The 24,899-nt window shown below is 48.8% G+C and overlaps 1 protein-coding gene across 2 annotated transcripts in view; it reads right to left on the bottom strand.

Annotated features, from left to right (window-relative positions):
- LOC117007990 (opioid-binding protein/cell adhesion molecule homolog) overlaps positions 1-24,899 on the bottom strand; it is a 291,903-nt gene that overhangs the window by 111,654 nt on the left and 155,350 nt on the right. The window lies entirely within an intron of this gene.

Consider the following 24,899-nt stretch of genomic DNA (forward strand, 5'->3'; position numbering starts at 1 on the left):
ACCTCCCCCAGCTGCCAAGTGGAGCAGGAATGCTTCTCCCCTCCCCTGGGAACATTACAAGACTCATTTCATAGACGCTCACAAAGTGTTTTGTGAGCTCTGCTCTGAACTAATAAAAGAACAAATAAATAGATATCACATCTCCCTGTTTATCCTGTTTCTAAACATGAAGCCATCGCGTAGCCTCGGGGCTTATTTACAAAATGCAGAGATGTAGGAATGATCAGAGAGCAGCTGTGCCACCTACACTCCATGCTGAAGAGGGAAACATCACGCTCTGGGCTGTCCTGGGAGGCTCCAAAAGGCATCCCCAGCACAGGTGAGGGAAAGGAAAATCCTATCTTCCCATCTTTTTCACACCTGGATGGCACCAGAGCCTCTCTGCTCATGGAGCTGGCTGGGCTGGCATCACCAACTCCTGTGGTTGGGGTGAGCAGGACCAGGTGTCCCTCCAGCAAATCCATCCCTGAGTGATGCACAGGTGAGGGACTGAACACCCTGGAGCCCTGCTCAGACTCAGGGCAGCAGGATTTGCCTACCCAAATCAAACCTTTTATATCAGCAGAGCAGCCAAACCAGCAAGATTTCAAGAAAAAGAGAGAGGGAAGAGAAAAACATGCCTGACTGATTCCAGAGAGATAAATGTGCCTTGAAATCTTGCATTCTCTGAAGGAATGGCTTGTGCCCTGCAGCACTGAAGTGCAGCCCTTGTGTTCCTCTGCCCATCACATACCCTTATTCCTCTCAGCTTGGGCAAGACACTCCCAAATGTCTCCATGGCTCTCACCACCACGCAGGGCAGCCCTGCCCTGCCACTCATGTTTAATGCTGCCTATAAAAGTGTGGCTGCCCATCCCAGGAAATGCTCCAGGCCAGGCTGGTGGGGCTTGGAGCAGCCTGGGATAATGAAAGGGAGTGGGACTGTATTATCTTGGGAGTCCCTTTGACCCAAACCATTCTGGGATTTTCACAGCTACACACAAACCAACCGACACAAACCAGCCTCCAGAGCATCTCCCTGCTGGGGCAGCTCCTGGGAGCTCTCAGATCCTGTGACCCAGCTCCCAGAGCCTGTGCTGCTGCTGGAAGGGGCAGAGCAGGAGGGCTGGGAGCTGCAGGGAGCTGGGTGGGATCTCTGCAGAACTGGGGATGAAATTGCCTTGCTCCCACTCCTCACCCCTCCATTCTCTCCCCATCTCCAGCGCTGCCGGGCAGGTTTTCAGTTCTGTTATGCAGGTAAAGGTTTGAACACTTGTTCTCAGCCTGTCTGAACTACCCAGGCTGCTTGTGCTGCAGGTCTCAGGAGAAATAAAAATTCTCCGTGTTTTCAGTCTTCCCCTCTGTGGCCAGTGCAGGTGATGTTTTTTCACCTTTGAAATTCCTATTTCTAAGGGCTGAAGTGAGGGGGAGAAAACTATTAGGTGAGGGAAGGCTCTTGATTCCTGCAGGCTTTGGAAAACTTCCCTTGGAGTTTGGTGGGAGCTGTGGGTAAATGCTGGTGCAGGTCTCTGCTCTCAGAGGCAGCAGAGCTGCTCCCTGCATGTCTCACTGCTGATTTATTCCCAGTGGTATCCAACACAATGAGATAAATATGCAAGTGGCACAGCCGGGGTGTGGATGGGAACATCTCCATCTTCCTAGGTCAGCTTTAATTCATCTGTTTCAGTCAGCCTGGCCTCAGCCATTCACTTCTGCCTCCAACCCAATTCTCTTCAAAACCCAGCTCTGCCTGGATGCTGGGATTAAAATCTAGGTTTGCAGCAAACAAAACTAAGCATGCTTTATGAGGAAGAGTAACCTTGGGGGAGGGTTTGACTGCGGTTTCAAAGGCTGAGCAAGGTTTCTGTGCACGGCTCTGACTGAGTTCTGCTGGCTGTCAGCAATCCCTGCTATCTCCAGGCTGCTGACAACCCGACAAGCCCCGATACCGCAGGAAGGAAACAACCTGCAAGCTGCAAAGCCACTATCCCATTTCGCAGAGAATGACAAGGTAGGAAAAGACAAAGGAACCCAAATACCTCTGGGAAAATAAAGAGCTGCCCACAGCTGTCCTGGAAGCCACATGGACACATGGAACAGCCTAGGGTGTCACCAGGAGCTGCTGCCCCACAAACAACCAACCCTGAGGCTCCTTCCTTTAAAACTCCTTTAACCTCACCAATCAAACAAGGACACAGCGCTTCAAAATCACAGCTGTTCCCAAAACAGCAGACATTGGGTCCAAATTGATCTTCCCAAGCTGGGCAAGGTGGTGCAGGACACCAGGGCGACCCTGCCTGGGCTGTTCACCCCCAGGGAAGAGCTTGGGAGAGCAGGATGAACCGGAGAGCTCCATCCCTGCATCTCCTCCCGCTCCTCGTTATTAAAGTTGGCGTTTGTCATGTTAAGCAGCTGTTCTAACATAAAGCAAAACCATCAAGAAAAATGTGAGTGTTGCAGATGGGCGGCATTTTCTTCCTAACTGCTTTATTTTTATTTATTTCTGTGGGTTTTTTTTTTTTTCTTTCTTTCTTTCTTTCTTCCCATCTCCTTCACCCTTTACAACTACCCCTGCTATTGCAGCTGGCTGTGTGAGCCACCATCCTGATAAGCAGCCGCTCGCTCGCTTCTCCTGGTCCTCGCAGGCTCTTCTATTCATTGTTGTTTCTCTGTCGCTACAAATTGGCACTTCTAAAGAGATTTCCAGGCCAAGTATTAACCCCCTCCGGAGCCCAGGCACATAAACACACACGTTATTTGTCAAACGAGAGGAAGGCAGTCGAGCTGCAGGGAAATTTAAGTGACTTGTCTGGAAGAGCAGCGAGGAGCGAAGGCGGAGGGGCTGACAGACGTTTCTTACTGCTACAGGACCTGCTCCCTTCCTTCCAGCCCTGTCTGCAGCCAAACCCCTGAAATCCTCCCTCTGCCCCATAAATCAGCGAGCTCAGCTCCCTTTCTGAACTAGAAATAGGACCCAGGAGTCCTGACATCACACAGCACAAAATCAGGTTTCCTCTCATTGCAAATTCTGGTCGAAACTCCTTTTAGAAAAAAAAGTTTTATAGAGGTTTTTATTTATTGTCAACTCCTGGATGATAAAATGAGGCCACTACAAGCCCTATTTATTTCCCACCCTCGCAGGAAATGGAGGGGCTGAGATGTGAAACAAATCCAGGGCTCCAGCACTGACCCTGGGCTCGTGCTGGTTCGCAGAGCGCTGGGTGATTATTTTATAATAGCTGATAGCATCTGTGATTTAATGCAGCTGTTAGAAATTAGCAAGGACTCCATCGAAAGCATCCCAGTCACTCATGATAACAGGCTAATAAATCATTCCCCCAGTGCTCTGTGGCATTTATGGTTCTATTTTAGAGATGCAAAGCATAGATCCGGCTGCTCTCCTGGATTTATTTTTATTTATACTTTTAATAATGCAATTAAATAAATAAATTTAGGATGTTGTGACTCTGTTGCCAAAAATGGCACCGATGAGAACTTCCCCTGCATGACTTCCCTTCGTTATTTTCTCCCCACTAGCCAATTAAAAGGAAAACAAATGGCCCCAAAGCTGCTCCAAGATATTGTTTCCAATGCACGGGGTGAAAAATCTCACACCACAGAAATCCAGGGGAGGCAGGAAGGGAGATGGGGGAGGAGAAGGAAAAGGAAAAGCTGGGCTGGCTGTCAGTCTCCTCTCCATCCAGATTTCATTGTCACACCTCAGTCCTGGACATCTATAGGCTACATTCCACAGAGACCTACAGGAATGCACTCACAGCTCCCAATCCTCAATCAGCCAGCAAACCCAGCTTTAGTAATTCCTTATGGAGTGATAATCTGGAGCATTCCTTATGCTTCTAAGTAAGCAGAAAAGCAGCAGATCCCCTGTATCTCCCTACTGCAATCTGGATGTTTAAAAAGCCTTCCCTGGAATGGGGTGCCTGACCCCAGAGCAGGAGGAGGATGTCCCGAGGCTGCCTGGCCAGTCTGGCTCTCCACTGACCACTTCACCATGGAGCACACCCTGCCCTGTCTGCATCCTTCCAGTCAAACCCAAGGAACTGCTTTTGCTGCCAGGGCTGGTGTGTCTGGTTCAGCCATCCTGCCCCCAGAATGGCCAAGGCAGGAGGGAGCACCCCCACACAGAGGGAGCTCACTGCTCTGAGGTGAGCCCCAGATCCTTCCTTCTCCCTCTGTTTGCACCTTCCCACAACACACTTTGGGACACTCTTGTGTCCCAAATGGCTCCATAAACTTCACAAAGGGTGTACCAAGGAGCAAAGCACCCATCACTCTGCTCACCATCCCCTTGGGATCCTCCTGCCTCTGCTTTGGCACACTCATTTTTCCACCTGCCAGAAACCAGCATGCAGCAGCCTTCAAATGTCTCACTGATGGGGCTGGAGCAGAGCAGAGACAAGTGAGGTCTTTGGAATTGGGAATTCAAATTCAGAATTGGGAGGAAAACCCTGCCTTTCCCCAGGCTTGCATGCCAGAGACAGGTATTGATGCAGCTCTCCTGCTTTTTCCCCTAAATGAACTCCCTGGATAGACCATGTCCCACAATCCATGGACAGTTTCAGGGTCACAGCTCCTTTCAAAGGGCTCCTCTGACAGGGTTCACCAGGCTGGCCTTGCTCAGCCACTTCAGAGAGAGGGGAAACCTTGGGAGCAGAACTGGGACTGGAAGTGCCTTCACTGACTCCCAAGGGGGCTCAGGTTGGCTCACATTTTGAGATTTTGTGGAGGGATTTTTTTTACACTCCTTAAAACGAGCCTTGTTGTGCATTTCCTCACATGGCCAGTGAGCCTGACAAACACACAGACATCCTTGGTGCTTTTCAGGGAGGCTTCCATCCCTTGGAGACCTGATCCATCCTGAGTCCTCCATGGAAAACCCTTTCCCAAGGTGGGGAGCAAACACCCCAGTGCCTCACCTCAGCATTACCAACCTCCTTGCTCTCATGCCTTAAATCCCACCAAAATGTTCAAATAAAACTGTTCTTTCTCCATCTGAGAATATTTTCAGTTAATGAGGAGAAGGAACCAATTTATTTCTCAGTCACACACTAAACTCTGGTGTTAGCAAGTTTAGAGAAAGCCAACACCCAATAAAGTCTGCACAGACTTCACTGGAGATGAAGCAGATCTCTGCTGGGTCCATTTAAAATGCTCTAAGCATTTCCATCATATCCTTACTTTTAAGTAGAGTTACAGTCAGAAAAATTACTCTGCATACATGACCCCAGAGGTTTCATATTTCTTCTCCTGCGGTGACAGTTTCCAACCAGATCTGCTTAATTTACAAGTTGGGAGATAGGGTTGCTTTCACCCCCCTGTCCTTAAAACTGCCAGCCCTGCAAATTCCTCTGGAATGGAAATAATTGCCTCCCCTCACCAGCTCTGCCATTGGAGTGCAGGATATACAGCCTTGGGCATGGCTCCTGAGTGGGTGGGACAGGGAATCCCATCCCAGTCCCCATCCTGGCTCCTGCTGACCATAAGCAACCCACAAACTCAGAGAACATGAAGATCCCCAGCATAAACTCGGAGAACATCAGGATCCCCTGCATTAAGGTGCTGAAGATGGAGATCTTTGGAGCTGCAGAAAGCCTCCATGCCTGCTTGTGAGGTCTCCTTTTAATTATAGAAACTGATTTTTCTGCAATTACCGTTTAATATAATGCAATCTCTCATTAAAGCAAAAGGTTCAACCGCTCTGATCTTTTCCCATTTAATAAAGACAGCAGGAGAAGGCTCTGGGAATTGGCACCACCCACCAGACTGGCATCCCTAGCTCAGGAGTGCCAGCGCAGTCAGGTCAGCCAGGAGAGCTGTTCCTGGCTCGTTCCCAGCTCCCTGGGGAGTGAAAACAGGCAGAGCTGCTCCCCAGTGCTCTGAGCAGGGAGATCAGAGGGGCTCTGAGGAGGAAAGGGCAGGGAGCACACAGCCTGGGGGCTCCATGGGGCTCTGAGCTCCTTCTCTTTGCTCCCCCTGGAAGTTCTTTGGGTTGGAGGAGCCACAAGTCCATCCGCCCAGCTGGGATTTTTCCTGCTCTTCCCAACAGCCTGCTGCTGTCCTCAGAGTTCAGTAACATCCTCAGATTGACACTGAAGCTCACCAGATGTCCCTCCCAGCCCATGAAGTGTTTTGATCCTGCAAAACCCCATTAATGCCTTTCTAAAAGAATCAAGCCTAGACAGGCACTCCCATGGGTCCAGCCAGGCCTCATCCCACACCCAGCATCCAAAGGAAAAGTTCTGTTGCTTTCTTCAAAAGACATTTGGTACAATTATTCCCTTCTTTACCCCAAATCCTCCTTCAGCATGCAAGAAAATGAAGCAGTCTTGATCTCCACAGAAAGAAGAGGGTTTCAGAAAGCACTTGTAGCAAGACTTTAATAATAAAAATTCTAATTAAATTTTTACATGTTTAAATACATTCATCATGTATTTTCATTAATAGCATTCTGTGCTGTCTTTAATTTGTTAATCTCCTCACCCTGTGCAAATAACCTCCTTCAAATCCTGCGGCACATCTGGCACAGCAGCAGCACAGGGGGCTGGGACACATTCCTGAGGGTGCACAGCTCATGGGGGGCAGAGATCCATGGTCTTCTGCTGGGATCAACATGAATGGGAAGGGGAAACACAACAGAGGGAGCAATCTGGAAATGGGTACCCACAGCCTCGTTACACCAACTCTATGGCAAGTGGAGATGGGAGAATGTTTTTCCTGCTAGGACAGGTACACAGCAAGAAGACAAAAGGAATCAGAGGCAGCTCTCAGAAAACATCCTGTATTTAAGAGCATTGGCACTTTAAAGACAAGCCACTCGATTTTCCAAAGCCTTGAAGATCTTCTGAGCTTCAGCTCTTCTCCCTAATGTGGAAGATAAAATTGGGAAACAAGCAGTGTCCCCAAATATGTCTCAGTCACAGAATTACAGGATCACCACAGAATGGTTTGGGTTAGGAGGGACCTTACAACCCACCCCTGTCCCACCCCTGATATGGCAGGAACATTTTCCACTATCCCAGGTTGTCCAAGCCCTGTCCAGCCTGGCCTTGGACACCCAGGGGTAGCCACAGCTTCTCTGGGAAAGCTGTGCCAGGGGGAGGAATTTCTTCTCAATCTCCTATCAAACCCTTCCCTTTGTCAGGTTGAAGCTCTCACCCTTGTCCCATCAGTAGTTCTCATAAAACTTCCTATTTTCAAGACCATTGGCACACTAAAGACAAGTCCCTCAACTTCTCAAAACATTAAGGGTTTGCTGAGCTTCAGCAACTCTCCCTAATGTGAAAGATAAATGTGAGAAACAAGAAATGACCCCAAATATGCCTCAATTGATTCTGACTTCTATGATTCCATGTTTAGAAAGGGCAAAAAACCAGCAGACTGATTCCAGCTGCTTATTGATTCCTGCCTGGAGCAGCCTAGTGTTTAGCAGCTGGGCAGAGCTCTTCTGCAGTTATGTATTTATTTCATGAATATTATTATTATTATTTTTAACCGTGGAATCATTTTATTAATATTAATAAACCCACAGAAAGAGCTAATTTCCTCCATCATTCTCCTAATTACCTCTATTGAATTGTGAGGATCATCTGCATGAATAATGATTCCCGATGCATTTGCTTCACTGTTCAGCAAAGGAATCAGCAAGAGCTGGATCCTGCACCCACAGATGGCAGGGAAGGAGCTTTAGAACCACTACCAGATGCCTCCTACAGTAACTCACAGCCTCTCCCCAGCTTCCAAATCCTGGCTGGGCCACCAGAGTCATTCTGGAGTGGGACAGAGTCAAGAGGTCTCCTAAGGGGATGTGACTCTCCTGCTGCTTGTCAAGGCACAAGGGCTCTGTCTGCTCCTCTGGAGCTCCAACACTTTCCCAAGTCCTTTCAAACACAGATCACATGGACAGCCCATACTCACTCTCTGACCTTCCTGCCCACTCCAGAGCCAATGGTGGTTTTGCCAAGATTCTGGATGAGGTAGAACCTCAGCCTGGGTTTTTCCCCAAGAGCAAGGAGCCAGCACAACATCACTGAGGAATTACCATGACTGCTCCATCCCTGGAAGTGTCCAAGGCCAGGCTGGACAGGGTTTGGAGCAACCTGGTCTAGTGGAAGGTGTCCCTGCCCATGGCAAGGGGTGGAATGGGATGGTTTTTACAGAAATATCAAATCACAGAATTAGCTATGTTGGAAAAGACCTTTGAGATCATCAACTCCAACCTATGACCTAACATCACCTTATCAACTTTAAGGTCCCTTCCAACCCAAACCATCCTGGAATTCCGTGGTATCTCCCACACACAGGGACTGGAACCAGAAGGTCCCAGATCAGGGGGAGGAGGTGATGCCAATGACAACTCTTCCCAAAGCAGGGTATGCAAGACAGTCTTTCCAGGAAAGATTGAGAACAGAAAAGCCTTTCATTTATTTCTTTTCTTGTTGCTGTGCCAAGATGCTTTTCCTTTCCAAGTCATCTATAAGCTCCTGAAACCACAGCATGGGAACATTTTCCACCTCCAGATACACCCCAAGTGCTGGTGTTCAGCACAAAACCAAGGAAGATGCATCAGTGTCACCTCCACGGCTCCTTCACAGAGTCCCTGCTGTGCTGGCTTTGCAAGATGAGCCTCAAGGAAAGGGACACCAGCACATCTCTGCAGCTTGTGACTCCAGCCCAGCCTGGCAGTGACAGCTGCTCAACCCCCTCGGGCTTGCTGGGGGACCATAAGTCTTTAAAATATGTATGATGTTCTTGGATGGGCTCCATTGCCTGCAGCTCCCCCACACCAGCAGGCCTGCGGGATGTGCAGGGATGCCAGCACATGGCACTGTGACACCACGTCCCCACAATGGACCCTGGGCAGGACCTGGCATCCTCTGCCACCACTGCTGCCTGCTGCAGGACATCTGGCTAGGGAGAAAATTCTGAGCACGAAGGAGAGCTCCATAACCATCGCTGTTTTGTTGGGGTTTTTTTCATGGAAAAGCAGCTCTGACCAGCTGCTTGCTCAGGCAGAGGGAAAAGCTGGGATAGTTCTGAGTCCCCCAGCCTGTTTCACTCACTGTGAGCACACTCAGCTTCTGTGACACTCTTCAACCATGTCACCACACTGCAAGGTGGCCACAGGCTGCCTTTGTGCCTCCACAAAGTTCCCTTTGGAAAAGGAATAGAACACACATCCAAGTTTTCCTGGTGGGGAGAGGGAGGGTAGGTTAGTGAGGCTCTCATTTCACAGGAGAGGCTGCTCAGATCGTATTTGTATTCATTTTCATGAAATCTCCATAAAAGTCACTAATAGAACACAATCTGCTAATTAAATTTCACGCAGGAAGGCATTTTCACCTTAGATTAGCAGTGTCCTTGCACATTTTTTGCTACTAATGTACTAATAACATCTTATTTATCTTATAAATGAATTCCGTTAGACTTATCATTAAACTTGAGATATTAACGTGCTCAAATGAACTCAACGTGAAAGGCGGGGGGAATGTGATAATTCCAAAGGGATGGAAAACACAAATCCATTTTCTTTCTATTTTGGAGCTGGGAAAGAAAGGCAGCAGGCTGGCAGCTCTGGGGAGCAGTGCCCTGACTTGAATTGCTGCAGGGGTGTGAGGGAGGGCAGGGAGCTCTCTGCAGATCCTGCTGCCAGGGATGTTCTATCTAAGCAAAGGATACACCCAGAGCTTCTGCATCTCCATATTGAGTGGTTTCACACCACAGGAGAGCACTGAGGTGCATCTCGACCCACCAGGCCACTCCTACAGATCCCCATTCCAACTCAGGGCTTCCACTTCCCAAGGAATCTCGCTCTCACCACAGATGTCCCATCTGGGTGTGCAGACAGGCACCTGTTTCCCAGCCCAGGGCTTGGCTTTAAAATATTTGTGGAAAGCAGGAAGGAGGTGGGGGAGAGGCGTTCTTGATCATGAATCTTGGCAGGATACGGCTGCTTCCCCACGACTGGCTGGAAGATGGATAACGGGGAGGAGGCCAAGCTGCAGTGTTTAAATCCAGATCTGCTTCCTGAGAATCCTCCTCTTCCAGAACTGGATTTTCTGAATACACATCCTCCAAGGTGTTTTGGGAACACATCCCTGTCCTGCTGAACCCCACCTAAGGGTGCAGCGCCAGTCACCAACACCCCAGCTGTGCCTCAAGGAACGGGATATGTTTTTTATCCAGCTTTCCATTCTGTCGAGGTTTTCCATCCCAAATTTAGTCTTCATGCAGATGGGATCAAATCCCACCCTGGCTGAGCCAAACAAGAGCAGTGACTGATCCCCCCCCTTGGTAGGTGGCTCTACAGTGTTTAATAACCAACTTCGCCGAAGAAAACAACATCCAGCCTGCGATACTCTGACAGCAGCATTTTCTCCCCTTTCCGAAGATCCACGACTTTCCCACTTGTAATTGAATGAGGCAACATTGACATCCAGTGGCCGATGAGATTAATCGCAGCGAAGCCGGAGTGAATTCCCGGGGGATGGAGCGAGGGCTGGCGGTGCTGCAGGAGCAGAGAACAGCAGCATCCTGCCCAGCCCAGCGGGACGGGCATCCCAGGCTGCTATTCCCAAATGTCCCTGCACGTTGGAGGGTTCTGTGAGCCCAGCTGCACAAATCAGCCTCGCTGCTCCAGCTGGAGGTGTGTAAATTTGTGCTGGTGAGCCCCTAATTCTGTATCCCAGCCTTGTGAGCAGCACAAACGCTGCAGGGTGTAGCAGAGCTGCCCTGCTGCCCTGGATCGTTCATGTTGGAAAAGCCCCCTAAGACAGTCAAGCCCAGCCATTAACACTGGATTTTTCCCAGTGGCTCACCAGCACCTGCTGTGGCATTCCTTGGAGAAGGGAACACATCTTGCTGAGCACAGATCCATCCAGCCATTGAGCAGCCTCTCATTAGGCATTTCCACCTTTCCTACCCCCACATGAGCCAAAACCTCCCAGCTGAGCATCAGGCCCTGCCCAGGAGCCTCTCTGCTGCCTCAGGTTCCACCTGGATTTTCCTGTCCATCCTCCCACAGCACAGAGCTCTGCCCATCACAACACTCCAGCTCTTCCTGTGTTTTACCCCCACAGCACCATGGCACAGGGCTAAGACAGACCCTGGAATGGTTTGGGCTGGAAAGGACTTAAAATCATCCAGTCCAACCTATGGCTGCTCTAAACCATGTCCAACCTTGGCCTTGGACACTTCCAGGGAGGGAACAGCCACAGCTCCTGTGGGAAACCTGTGCCAGGGCCTCACCACCCTCACTGTAAAGGTTTTCTTCCCAATCTAAACCTGACCTCTGTCATCTTAAAGCCATTCCCCCTTGTCCTGTCATTCCATGTCCTTGTGAATTTTATGGATACCCATTATTTTGATGACTTCTCATTCTCAAAATGCATTCCAGATGCAAGTTACAGCTGGACAGCTGTGAGGTTTGGGGGAAGTCCTGTGTTCCTGTTTACAGACAACAAAACTGAGGCCTCAGAAAGGCAGGAAGATTCTGATGGATGAGGCAAGGCTGTAAATCCCTGGTCAAAGCCTGAATCCAGGCCATTTTGCCAAGCACAGAACAATTTGCATGTCTGTGGGGGGAATTAGATGCTGGTCCCTCCCCAGGCAGCTGTAAAAAGCTGAAAGACTCCCCCTTCTCAAATCTGCTTTAAAGGTTCTCCAGTTTCTATGGGGCTCTAATTTTATTTTAAAAAAATATTAAGGCAGATTACATGCTCCACAATTAAATATTGATTGGGAATTCTCCCCAAGTAGGTTTCCCCCTCCATCTCTCTGCCTCCACCGGGAGATGTCAAGTTCTGTTTCCTAAGCTGTCCCCATCCAGTGATTACGTTCATTAGGACACCAGTGTTGTGGTTGAAAGTATTTTCTTCGCTGCTGTACGTTTAATTAGACAACTCTTTCCCAGAAATTATTTATAGCCAAGCTTGGGAGCTATAGTTAGTCCGAATGTAAATAAGATTCAAAAGGGAAATCCCAGGGCACCCCTGTGGCTGGTGAGCCGCTCGCTTCAATCCATTAGCACTGGTCCCAGCGCCCCTGCTTAGCACAGCCTTCCAGGGCTTTATGGTTGCAAGTTGTGCTATTTAACAAAATAATAAAGCAAACCAGCCCAGGCTTAGGTTTCCAATCCAGTTTCTGATGGACAAAGAATATTTTCCCTCCTGCCAGTGCAGGGAATTGGGAAACTCCCCCAGCTTGCAGAAGGAACAGAATGTGGATGGGGGAGGGCAACAAAAAACCTGTGCCCTCGGTGGAAAAAACCTCAAATTAATTAGAAATTAGAGCAATATAGAACTTTGCAAACCCCTGAGAACACCTGAGCAGAGTTCTGGGTTTGTTTGGAAAGACTGGGTTTGGAAATGTGCTGAGGAAGGAGGGCACAGACTAAGTCTAGACTTAAAACCCTTTGCAGCACATCTGTGACACATCACAGCACTGCAATTCCTGCAGGAAAAGCAAGGACTCAGCTCTGGTCCTCACCAAAATGACCACAGGATTATGGTTTAGAGTCACAGGATCATTAAGGTTGGAAAAGACATCCAACATCATGATGTGTGGCCTTAAGTTGGAAGCGATATTCCAAGGTCACCTAGTCCATCTCCCAACCAGACCAGCTCACAGACACCCCCACCACCTCCAGGGGGGACATTCCTCCCAGTCCCACACCTCCTTCTGAGCCCCTTGGGAAGCAGCAGGGTCAGAAAACCAAATACCACAGAATTCCAGATTGGTTTGGGTGGAAGGGACCTTAAAGCTCATGCCATCCCCTCTCACAGGCAGGGACATTTTCCACTATCCCAGGTTTCTCCAAACCCCGTCCAACCTGGCCTAGAACACTTCCAGAGACAATGGCTCTACTTTCAACCCAAATTGAGTAGTGGGCGGACAGGCACAGCCATCCCACCATCCCACAAGAGCTTTGTTAGGGATATTTGCCAACCTTCACGTTCACCATGCATTACCAGGGCAATCCAGCTGGGATCCTCTGCCTCCTGCCTCACAACCACACACATCACTTATGGCTGATTCACGGGGTTAATCTTGCATTTTCACACCTTTGTCTGTCCTCCCAGCGTTTGAGGGAGAGGAAAACCACACTCAAGCAGTGTTATGTAGCACAAAGTGCTCAGCTGCTCGGAAATCGCTGCTCCAGGCAGGGAGCAGCAGCGAGGCCACGCGCAGAGCAGGAAAAACGGTAAATCTCTAAAAACCCCAAATAATGAGGAGCACGGTGGAGATCTCTGCACCAGGCATGGCATCCGCTGGCTGCATCCACACACCACACGTGGCTCTGCTGGAACCAGGAGGAGATGCAAAATTAAACACCAAAATCTCAGCTGTCACTTTTGATTCTGGCTGCCACCAGGCGCCGCCTGCACGAGGTGTCCCAGCCCCGGTGGTGACAGTGCCAGCAAGTGCCACCAGCACTGCCAAGCCCAGGCAGGAGCCATCACCATTCTGGAGAGTAACACCGTGGGGAGGTCTATTATTTTAAACATATAATTGATTCTAATTCATCACTTATCGCACAGTGACAGATTTTTATATAGTTTATTATCTCAGTCGCAGCACGAGGGCCCGGGGGGGCTGGCTCCTATTGTTCGGTGGTTCCTGCTCCTGCCTCATGTCTAGTGCTCCTGTTATCTGTCTGATTAAGTTAGGGATTCTGGTATCTCGGGGTTCCCAGGTAACTGTCAGCACTCATCTCCTCCCCTGGCAGGATCTCAGCAGCTTTTGTGTCCCTCTCCTCCTTGACCCGGCTGTCACCACGCCCAGCTGATGCTTTGGGGGTTGCAGAGGTGACTGTCACCAACACCCAAAGATCCAGGTTGCACAGGATCAAGCCCTTTGCACCACGCACAAAGGAACCTTCACCTTGTTGCTTCTATCCCATCCCATCCCATCCCATCCCATCCCATCCCATCCCATCCCATCCCATCCCATCCCATCCCATCCCATCCCATCCCATCCCATCCCATCCATCTCATCCCTCACTCCTGGAGCCTCTGCTGGGAAATGCAAAATGCAAAAGCAAAGGGGCCCAAACACACTCACACCACCCAAATCCCCACAGGGATGCACAAACACCTCTCTGCATCCCAACCCCTCCCAAAACCATTCCAGCCCCGATCCACAGGGCTGGGCACTGCTGCAGACTGGAGAGTCCTGTTCCTTCTCCTCCTCCTTCTCCCCAGTTCTTCCCCTCGTGCCACAGATAGGGGATCACAGCTAAAATGGGTCGATTTGCACAATTTCCATTTCACAAGGTGCTTTCAACTCCTCCACGCTTTGTTTTCGCTCGGATTTGGAATGAAAAACCCAAAAGCAGCCACACACTTTCTTCCGATGAGCTCAGCAACTCCGAAACTGCCAGAAACCAGAATTTTCCTTTGACGCTTTAAGGAGCCACTTTGCAGTTTCGCTATTTCATTTCAGCATTTTAGATTATTTTGAATTATTTCTACAACATTTCCCGATGCTAAATGCAACACTGAGCATCACACAGCACAGCTATGAGGGTGTCATTATGTGACATAACATGATGATTGAAACATTTGATCCTATTTTAAAATCATTAAGGGCTGCTGCTTTTCCATTCTGATTGAAACATCTTGGGGTTGTGGTTTTTTTTTTTCCTAGATCAAAGCGTGTCTTGTTCAAAATGTAAGGAAACAGTTTGACATTGTTCAAAAATGGCGTCAAAGCCAGTTTTTACAACACAAACAGCAGAGACTTTCATCTCCGTGTCAAACTACTTCATTACAACAACAAACACGAGGCACTTTTATCTAAAACTAGGATGTTTTAGCTGACTTTAAGTAGCAGCTGCCCTTAATTATTTTAAAAAGAAAAGGAAACACTGAAAGGATTAATCTGCTTTGGTGCGGGTGATGTCTTGTAGAAATTTATGAATAATGAAAACAAACCTCCAAACACATTCGAGGAAAACTTCAAAACAATGGAATTATTCAGGATTTTTCTGCCTAGGAAAGTGGTGTGAGGGGGGTCTATGCATCCAGGGGGATGCTGGAAGCAATATCTGTGCTCTGTGAGCCTTTTATCAGTGATGGACTATCAGGAGTGGCATAAAAACCAACAGCCCTGACCTCACAGCCAGTCTTTCCAGAAAACACACCCAGGAAGTTCAGGAAGGAAATTCTGCTGAGGGTAAAAAGGAAAGCTCAGTTCTGTCTTGGATTGGATGTCCCAGCAATGCTATCCTTGATGTCCCCTCACTGCAAGAGATGCTCTGTACAGCCAGGAATGAGTAACATCACCTGCACTGATCTTGATAGGCTTTAATTTGATAAGAAATGCAGTCAAAATTCCTTCCTTTATCTGGAGGGAGTATCCAAGGAAGTTGAAGAGGATAGTGCCAGGACAAGGGAAATGGATCAAACTGACAGAGAGCAGGTTTGTGTTGGGGTATTGGGAAGGAATTCTTCCCTGTGAGGGTGGTTAGGCCCCGGCACAGGGTGCCCAGAGAAGCTATGACTGCCCCATCCCTGTTCAAGGTTATGTTGATGGGTCTTAGATCATCCCATGTTTTTTTTTCACACAAAACCCAGTGCCAGGAGAGTTGAATTGTCCAACTCCTTGAAACAATGGGAAGGAAACGAATAGTAGCAATAATTACAAATCCATCTTAGACTAAACAAAGGGATGTTTTCAAAATACACATCTACAACACAGAGAGGGGGAGGCTGCAATCTGCCCAGGCTGCAGTGTTGATTCAGATGGGATCAGAGCAACCCAGAGAGCAAGTTAAACCCTGCCTGACCAGAAAACTGCCATTAGAAGCACCAGCTTAGAAAATACAACTTTCCTCCTTCCTTTGGGTGCCCACTGGCATGGCAGGTGACCAGTGGCAGCTTGGGCACAATGCTGCCATTCCCCAGAGCCCTGCATCATGCTGCATCCTTGGAAACCAGAACTCTCCTCTCCTACAACCCAGAAGAGGCTCTTGAGGTGCTCTCAGCTCTTCCTGGGAGAGACTGAATATTTCAGAGGTGGGCTGGGGCTGGGCTCTCAGGTGCAGGAAGGAGAGCACTCATTTCCCTGCCAGCTATTGCCTTTGCTGCTGACATTTTGCTCGGTGCACAATGAGCTTCCTCCCCCACTTCCCCTAGGAATGACACCGCTGTTATCTCCACTGCATCTAAAGCACACACAGACTCAGTTTAGGGACAGTTAATTTCCAATTCTTTCCAGATGGGTTGGAATAATATCCCCAGGTGGTAAATACATTATTAAGAAGGCAGTTTGGTGTGAAATTGGCTATTAAAATATAGATAAAGTTTAATATATTGAGCTCCTTGTCAGAAAAATCACTTTAGAGGGAGCTTATTATTTGTTTGATATTAAAAGAGTCACAGCTCCGCTCCAAGTGACAAATGGGGAGGGGGAGGAAATGCCACCAGTAATGAACAAAAGCTTTTTAACATTTAAATTTAGGTTTCCACTCAAGGCCCCTTGCTGTTGTGGGCACATCTGCCCAGTGGATCCATCCACCAGGGTCGGGAATTCCAGCATCCTTGTCCATCTTAAACCCTGGTCTACCTGCTGGGGTTGGGAATTCCGGGATCCTTGTCCATCCTAAACCCTGATCCATCTGCCAGGGTTGGGAATTCCAGCATCCCTGCCCATCCTAAACCCTGGTCTGTCTGAAGGGACCAGGATTGCCGGAATCCTTGTCCATCCTAAGCCCTGGTCTATCTGTAGGGACCAGGAATTTCAGCATCCTTGTCCATCCTAAGCCCTGGTCTATCTGCTGGGGTTGGGAATTCCAGCATCCCTGCCCACCCCAAACCCCGAGCGATGCCACAGCAGGAACAAACATTGCTCTCCTTTGGGGAATTTCAAACCAAGACACTTCCCCTCCTTGCTGTGATTCCTCACTCACTGGGGTATTTAGGGGCAGAAATCAAAGCAGTAAAAATTAAAAGGGAAAACCCACTTTATAATCAATCCAGTAGGATCACAAATCCCACGGCATGACGTGGGATGCTGTAATGAGGACTCCCCTCTCGCTGGAGTGTCCCAGCTCCAAAAGGAAAAAAAAGTTTTCCAGCAAAAGCAGAATAAAGCTTTGGGATGCACTTCCCACGCAACTGGAGCAGCAGCATCTGTGCCTGGGTGGGATTCCTAAAGGATAATCATGCAAAACACTCCTGGTAAGATAGGGATTAATCAGAAGGAGGAGACAAGCTGCATCTTCCCGCGGCTCCGCGCAGGGCTCGAGTTAGGTCTCCTATTACTAAGACTTCATTAGTTTTACAAAATATCCTACAGAACATTTTCTAGCGGGCTATGAAGAATCATAAATAATTAAAATTGAATTACACTTGTCAAGGAAATGAACGAACCTCTTCTCTGCGATGCATTATCCTCCTGAGCTTATTCCTTTATTTTTAAATATCTCTCTTAAAAACTTTGTTGTTTTTTCCAGGGTTAGAACAATGTGCTCTTTGGACAAAAAAAATGCCACCGACCTGATTTTTACCCCAATTAGCCACAAAGCTGAAGAAATGACAATTTAAATCAATGGTGCTGAAGCACATGTACCCACATTTGAAATCAACAGTGGTGTTAAAAGCATTATTAATCAGCATTATTATTAGCTGGCAATTAGCAAACTTCAATAATTGGCACTTATTAGATCTTCCACTTGATGAGAATTTACTGTCAGAAGCCTTTGAGGGGAGGCACAATAACAGTGGAAAACATCTTAACTAATTAATTAAGCCTCCCAACAGCTCCAGAATCCTTATAAATTAAAAAAAAAAAAAAAAAAAGGGAAAAAAAAGGCACTTTGTCACTGCCAGAGTTTGTGTCAAGACTCCTTACCCCAAATTAAGAGATTGCTCTGGGCCCCAGATGGCACCTTCACACCACTGCCCTGTGCAGAGGAGCTGGGCTCCTCTCTCACCTTCTTTTTGCCTTTTAGTTGTAGTTATTTACTTCTTTTTTTTTTTACCCTCCATTTGCCAGAACTACCTAAAAGTCATTTCCACAAGTTCACACCCCCCAGCGGTGCAGGGATCCCTCTGGGGATGGAGGGAGGCGAGGCAAGGGATCACCTTTTATCTCCCATTTCTGTTCTCTGGTTTGGTTCTAATGATCTGGATGTTTTATGAACAGCTCCACTCTGCTCCAGGCAGTTGGGGCCTGGAGGAGGAAAAGAGGAGAAAGAGGAGAAAGAGGAGAAAGAGGAGAAAAAGGAGGAAGAGCTCTGTGAGCCTGGCTTAGCTGAGCTTGGAGCCGTGCCTCAGTTTACCCCTTCACCATGCAAATCCCCCTGTGATTGTGCTTCATTAATATCTGTAATGGAATTGGAGCTTCTGGGATGAAAGGTAGGCTAGAAGTGCACAGGATTAATGAGTTAATCAAGACCTAACTCCTCCAATATTTGCAAAAACAATAAAAAATCCCTGAAAACACAATTTACCCGGGAAGCTTTACACACCCAGATTTACACCCCAGGGCTGCCCATGCTCTTCCTGACACTTCATTTCCCAGAAGCTGCTTTTCATTTGAGAGGGTTTTTTTTTTTTTTTGCGTTCTCCTATAACAAATGAGGATGTCCCAGCAAGAAGGACCCTAAATAATCCCAACACTTCATCCTGGCCTTGGAGAAGATGAAGAACACGTGGCAGGCAGTACTGTGGATACGGAAGGGGAGAGCCAGACACAGAGTGCTGCCACATGGAGAAAGGTGGGGCACAGCTGTAGTTACCTCTGTGTAACTGCACACTGCACCACGGACAGCAGGGAAACCTCAGGGAGACCCAAATCCCTCAATGAACCAGAGCATGAGTTGGACCAGCTGGTGGTGATGGTACACTGAGAGCACATCCCCTTTGGAGAGGAAGACCCAGATCTCATTTACAGTCTCTTCCACACTGCACTGATTAGCCAAGCACCAGCCCAGAGCTGCAGCTCTTCTCCAAAGAAAACTCCCACTCCTCTGTGCCATCCATCCCCTCCTCGCTTCTCTTCCCCAGCAATCCCCCGGCCCTCCCGCCTGGCTCCCTGTGCTGCACCAGAGGAGTCTGCAGCAGCTGCCTCTGCTAGTGGGGAGGAGGAGGAGGAGGAGGAGAGGAAGATCAAGGTTGCTGCAGCTCCTTTCAAAGAAGGCCTGGAGAAGTTTGGCGGAGAGGCGGGGCTGCCTGCAGGCTTCCCCAGAACATCTTATTAGAGTCACTTTCACACATCACTTGAAAGCTGCCTGACAACGTCCTTCCTTTAACAAAGCAAATATTGTATAAATTAATAGTCCTTCAGGGAAAGACAGAGACAAGCACTTCCCATGGCAGGCCCCACGGCCACTTTCCACAGCCTGCTCCTGGGGAGGTGACACGAGGACACACGAGCAGAGGTCCCTGGATGCCAGGTACACCTCAAAACCTCCATGGATCAGGCTGCAGAAAGCAAAACACACCCTGAATCCTGATTGCTCTCAGCTGCTGCATTCCTGAGGCAAGCCCAAGGGTCCCTCTTGTGTCCCCATCAATATTTCAGCGCACACGTTTGTAATTTATGAAGGTAAAGCGACGCTTCTGCGAGAGCCACCGCGTGTTCGCAGCTCTGCCGCCCGCAAACCCGAGGGCTGCTCCCACTCACTGCAAGTCACAGGTGCAGCAGGCCTGCAGAGAGGAGATAGGCTGTGGGCTTTGTTCAGAAAAAACAGGAGACTCCCGGATTTGAAAGGCACTGGAAGCGCTATCCAGCCTGCTCTCCTCCACCTGCCACTCATTCCTGCTGTGTTTGGCTCCCAGGGTGCAGAGAGGAGGATGCTGGGCGGGAATGCCAGGCAGGAGAGCTGCTGAGCATGGCCAGGGGTGGTTGGGTGTTAAGGTGGAGCTTGAAATCCTCCTAGAGAGGCTCACACCTGGCTCTGCACTGACTTTTGGTTGTGGGACCCTTGGCCATGAAGTGCCTTGGCTTTCTGTGCCAGCCTGGGAACCTGCATACAGTGCTTTTTCCCACTGGATTCCATAAAAACACATCCTCCACTGTCCCCAGCTTGTCTTAGAGAGTAACCAGTCTCATAGAATTGTGCAGTGATGGGATGGTTTGGGTTGGGAGGAACATTAGAGATCATCTCCTTCCACCCCCCTCCTATCAGAGCAGCTGCTCCAAGCCCCACCCAACCTGGCCTTGGACACTTTCAGCGATGGGATGGACACATCTCCTCTGAGCAACCTGCTCCTTGTCCAAACCCCCATGGAAAGACCTGAGAACAGACAGAGCTCCCTGAACCCCACCCAGCCACCTCCTGTCTGCATCAACCTCCCAGCAGCTCAGCCCTCACTGTCTTAGCACAGTGCTCCTAAAAATATCCACGGAGCTGGCTGCTGGATTCCTCCCTTCCCTCACTCTGCTGCTATTCCCTTTCATCATGTTTAAAGCCCCTGAGCTCCCACCTCCATCCATCCATCCCTGCCTCTGCCAGAGCCCCGCAGTTGATTTAACCTCTGTTATCTCTGTGATTAGCCCCGCCATGGAGCAGATAGTTGGCTGTTATCAGCCATTAAAGAGCCAAAGAACGCTGTTACCAGTTTTTTATCTGCAAAACGCACACAAAGCCCCGCTGATTATTCTATTAATTTGTTAATGAACCTGTCTTGCCAGACAGACTCTCAGCGCCTTTGGAAGTAGGGGTAGGGAATTTTAATCTTCATAGGGGTTCAGACCCCGGGCTCACAAGGTTTTTCAGCTCCAAACTTCTGTAGGATCTGAAACAAAAAGTTCAGCCCCGTTATCAGCTGCCAAACACATCCACGAGGGTTCAAAACCGGCTCCTGAGCAGCTCTGACAGCGAGCACCAAGGCTTGGCTTGCTGCTGAGTCTGTTCTGCAGCAGAACCCACCCCAGGGCTGAGCTGAACCAACCTGGAGATGATGCTGGGCACCAGCGCCTTGAGCCCCACTTTGAGGAGTGCCAAGCACCCAGACTAACTCAAAATCCACAATTTCGCAGTCAAGAGTGCCACAGAGAGCCTGCACTGCCAGCACGGGGGGACAGGGTCCTGTTCCTTGGACCTGTTGCTAATGAAAGACAGCGCCAGGACCCAACATCACAAAGGAAAGGAAATCAAAGCCACTGCTCTGGACATCAGGAAGAATTTTTTCACTGAAAGGATTGTCAGGCATTGGAATGGGCTGTCCAGGGAGATTTGGAGTCACCATCCCTGGAGGTCTTCAGGAAATGACAGGACGTGGCACACAGTGCTCTGATCTGGATGGCAAGGTGGGGATCAGTCACCAGTTGGATTCTGTGATCTTGGAGGTCTTTTCCAACCTAAATTCTGTGATTCTGTGACCTGACAAGATATCCTTCCCTGCCAAGGGCGGTTCAAAATCTTCCAGCTGACTCAGAAATAATGAGATATTAAAAATAGTATATTTGAGGCTGCTTTTGTCGACCCTCTGAGTCGCTGAGATTTGCAGGTGCACGCTCTCTTGCTCTGCAGGAGCCTTCCCACAGCACCTTAATGCCTCCCAATCTTTAATATATTTACTCTAGCAACCCCCCTGTGCAGAAATGGTGATATTACAACTGCAGAGAGACTAAGATGACACGGAAAGACAGCAGCAAAATGAGAGGTTCAGCCTAAATCACCTAAATCCTGAGCTGGTGCTGTAACCACCAGCCTACACTTCCTCCCTCAGAGCTGCTTGTGGCCAGAGCCACTTCAAACTGGGGAAGGGATGAAGAAAAGACCCAAGTAACCAGAAAACCATGGAGGGCTGTCAGGATTGGGCTGCATTCCTGCCTTGCAGAATACATTTGTCTCCTTGGCCCACCTCCTCCTGAACAAAAAAAAACAAAAAACCAAACAAAAAACCCCAAAAAACAACCAAACAAACAACCCCAGTTGCTTTCCAGTTATTTTTAGGCAAGGATAGCTGGATGGTTAAGTACTTCTAACGCTGCCAATTGCACAACAAATTAAATGCATAACCTGGAGCACTCAGAGGATGAATACATTAAGGACAAAAGAAACATGTCATCACACCCACACGCAGCTTTGTTTACTCTGCATTCATACATGACTCTGTTGTCACCTCCATCCCTGACTCCTAATGATAAAAGACAAAAGGCAGAGAATTCCTGCTCAAACCCCCAAAGTCTCCATCTGATAAGCGCAAATGCAATTTGTCTCCAAGCCTCCTGAGGCCCCTGGTCGAAGGGAGATGAATACAGAAAGAGCTGTGGGTAGGACCCAGCCCAAGTCCTGCCACACAGCCTGGAGTACAAGCCAAGCTCAGCCATCATTCCTCTGTCCAAAAATTTGGGACCAAGCTTCCTGGACAAGCTCAGACATTTACATATCTGGAAGCAAACGATTTCCCATGGACATTCAAGAGCTGCTATTGTTCCTGTAGGAGCCCTCCCTGTTTATCATGCTGTGTATTTTGTATTCACGCTTTTGGCTTTCAGCTGTGCTCTCCAAATCAGCCCTCTTGTTTTTATGCTGAACCAGGGTTTGATGTAAAAAACAGAACTGATGCTACACCATCAAAGTCACATCACCTTTGTTAGATCCACCACTCAGAGCCTCCTCTTCATTCATCCTTATCTCCTCTGAAATGAGCCACCTCATTTAGAGCACACTTTTGATGCCTCACCCCAAGTTTCCTCTGATACAGCCCCAATTTGAGAGCAGACTTGAAGCTTCTTTCAACCAAAGTGTTTAAAAAAACAAAGCATCCCCAGCACCTGGCAGGGCAGGGAGCAGCTGGGCCTGCAGGTCTGCTCCATCTGCTGCTGGCAGCACCTTTCCAGGTCAAAGCACGTTTGCACTGCACAGAGCAGAGACAACTCAGGCTGTAAGGAGGCCAGAGGAGGCTGAATTAATGCTCCCGAGCATAAAGCCACATGGCTGAAAGGAAACGGGGATGTGTGGGAGACAGGCAGCTCTTCAAACGCAAAAATACCCATTTTGCACCCAGACATGGTGTTCCACAGGTCCTCAGGGAAGGTCCAACAAGGAGATAACACTGTGGGAGGACCAAGCCCCACACAGTCCCTGGGACAGGATATTTATCCTTGACTGTCTCAGATCCTCATCCAAACAATGGACTTTGAACCCTTTCCTAATGGAAAGGCCACAGGAATTCCTGCTTACCACGTTTTTGTTTTAGTTCTGGAGACTGATTTAACAAGAAAAAACCAGGAAAAAAAGCAGCCTTCAACTAAGATTTTTTTACTACCTGAGAATCCATTTACAGCACTCCTTGCCACACATTTTGCATTTTTCCCCCTCACCACTACAAGGTAACACCCAACACACAAATACAAACCCATCTGTGCAGTTTTCAGCCTGGTGGTTTCCTACAGCTGAACACAAGTTGGTGTCAGCTCCTGTCAGTGGTTCTAAACAATAAATATCAGCAACAGCACATGAAAGGGAGCTGAGCTGGAGCACACTGGAGGGAAATAACCTGGGAAGGGGTTATTCTTCCTTCTACAGACTGGTAAAGGGAACTAAACCTCCAAATCCAAGCCTTGTGTAATTCCACAGCTTCTCTTCCTCAGAGCATCATCCAGGAGTCTTCACCCCAAAGGACTTCTCAGAGCCCAGGATCCTCCCAACAGGCACTGTCGTCTTCCTCCCTGCCTGCACCTTTCTGTCTAACCAGTGCTTGGTATTTGAGTCTAAAGGTTAATTAAGTGTGGCTGCAAGAATGAAAGGCCACAATCAATTACCGGGCCTGCTTGTCCATTTGAGTCAATTTTTAATCATGGTGATTTGGTATTTTGGGAGGCGTGGGGTGAGGAGAAGGGCGAAATTCTCTTTCTCTCCTCTCTTTTTGAAAGGTATTTATTGAAACTGGATAATTCCCCCGTCTCCAGGCAGACAGCACGCCTTCCCCTGGCACCTGCCAGCTTCTCTCACCTTCCCTTTGTTCCTGCAGAGCTCCAGAAGAACGGAGCAGAGACAGTGGAATGCAAGAAAAATGGGATTCAATGCATTCCCATCACAACTTTCTAGACCTGCTTCCCCAGGTTTTTCCAGTCCTGAGGCTGGAGAGCCTGGAAATGGACCCTGCACACTCAGCTGGGGCAGCACATGTGCCCTCAGACCCACATCTCCACAGCTCTTTGAATTCTGCCCAAAACTTTTTTGCTCCAAGATATGCACTTCCAGAAGTCATGGGGCCACCCACATACCTTCTCACCTGGATAAACCCCCTCCCAAGTACTCCCCAGGCAGCATTCCAGGTGTACCCTGCTCATACATACACCAAATACACATAAACCTTCCAAATCTGAGCCACCTACACCCCCAAACACTCCCCACCACCACCCCAACACCCACCCCTTCACACACAGCCACCACCCAAACACAACGCACTCTGCCACCCCCAAACAGCTCCTTTTGCCTGTTGAAATAATTAACTATTTAAAATTCAACCGGCGCTAATCACAGCAGCCCGGGCTGTGTTCTCATTACCCGGGATCAATTCCTGTTTAATATTCACCTCCAGGGGCAGATGTGGCTGGAACAAGTTGCCGATTTCTCTGTGCTATGCCAAAGCTAATGAGTGGCTCCTGCTATTGTAGTACAGTCACTCTCCTGTAATCAGTCAAAATAACAAGCAGCAGCACCTTCCAGGGACGCAAAGTCTTCTACATAAATATACACAGACAGTCAGCCACGCCAATGGACTTCAAATCTCCATGAGCTATGGCCAAGGCACAGCCCTTTCCCCAGCTCCCAGCTCGGGAAGCAGCTCCTGCCTTAACAGGGCATCACAGCCATTTATAAGAGCTTGTGCACATCTGGAAGCTCCTGTGGCTTCAGAGCGTGCACAGCTGTCCCTGCATCCCTGCACACACACCCAGCACAGACATGTTCCTCGTCCCTCTCTATCTCCAACAAATGA

Source organism: Catharus ustulatus, chromosome 28 (genome assembly GCF_009819885.2).
Source record: "Catharus ustulatus isolate bCatUst1 chromosome 28, bCatUst1.pri.v2, whole genome shotgun sequence".
Taxonomy (NCBI): Eukaryota; Metazoa; Chordata; class Aves; order Passeriformes; family Turdidae; genus Catharus; species Catharus ustulatus.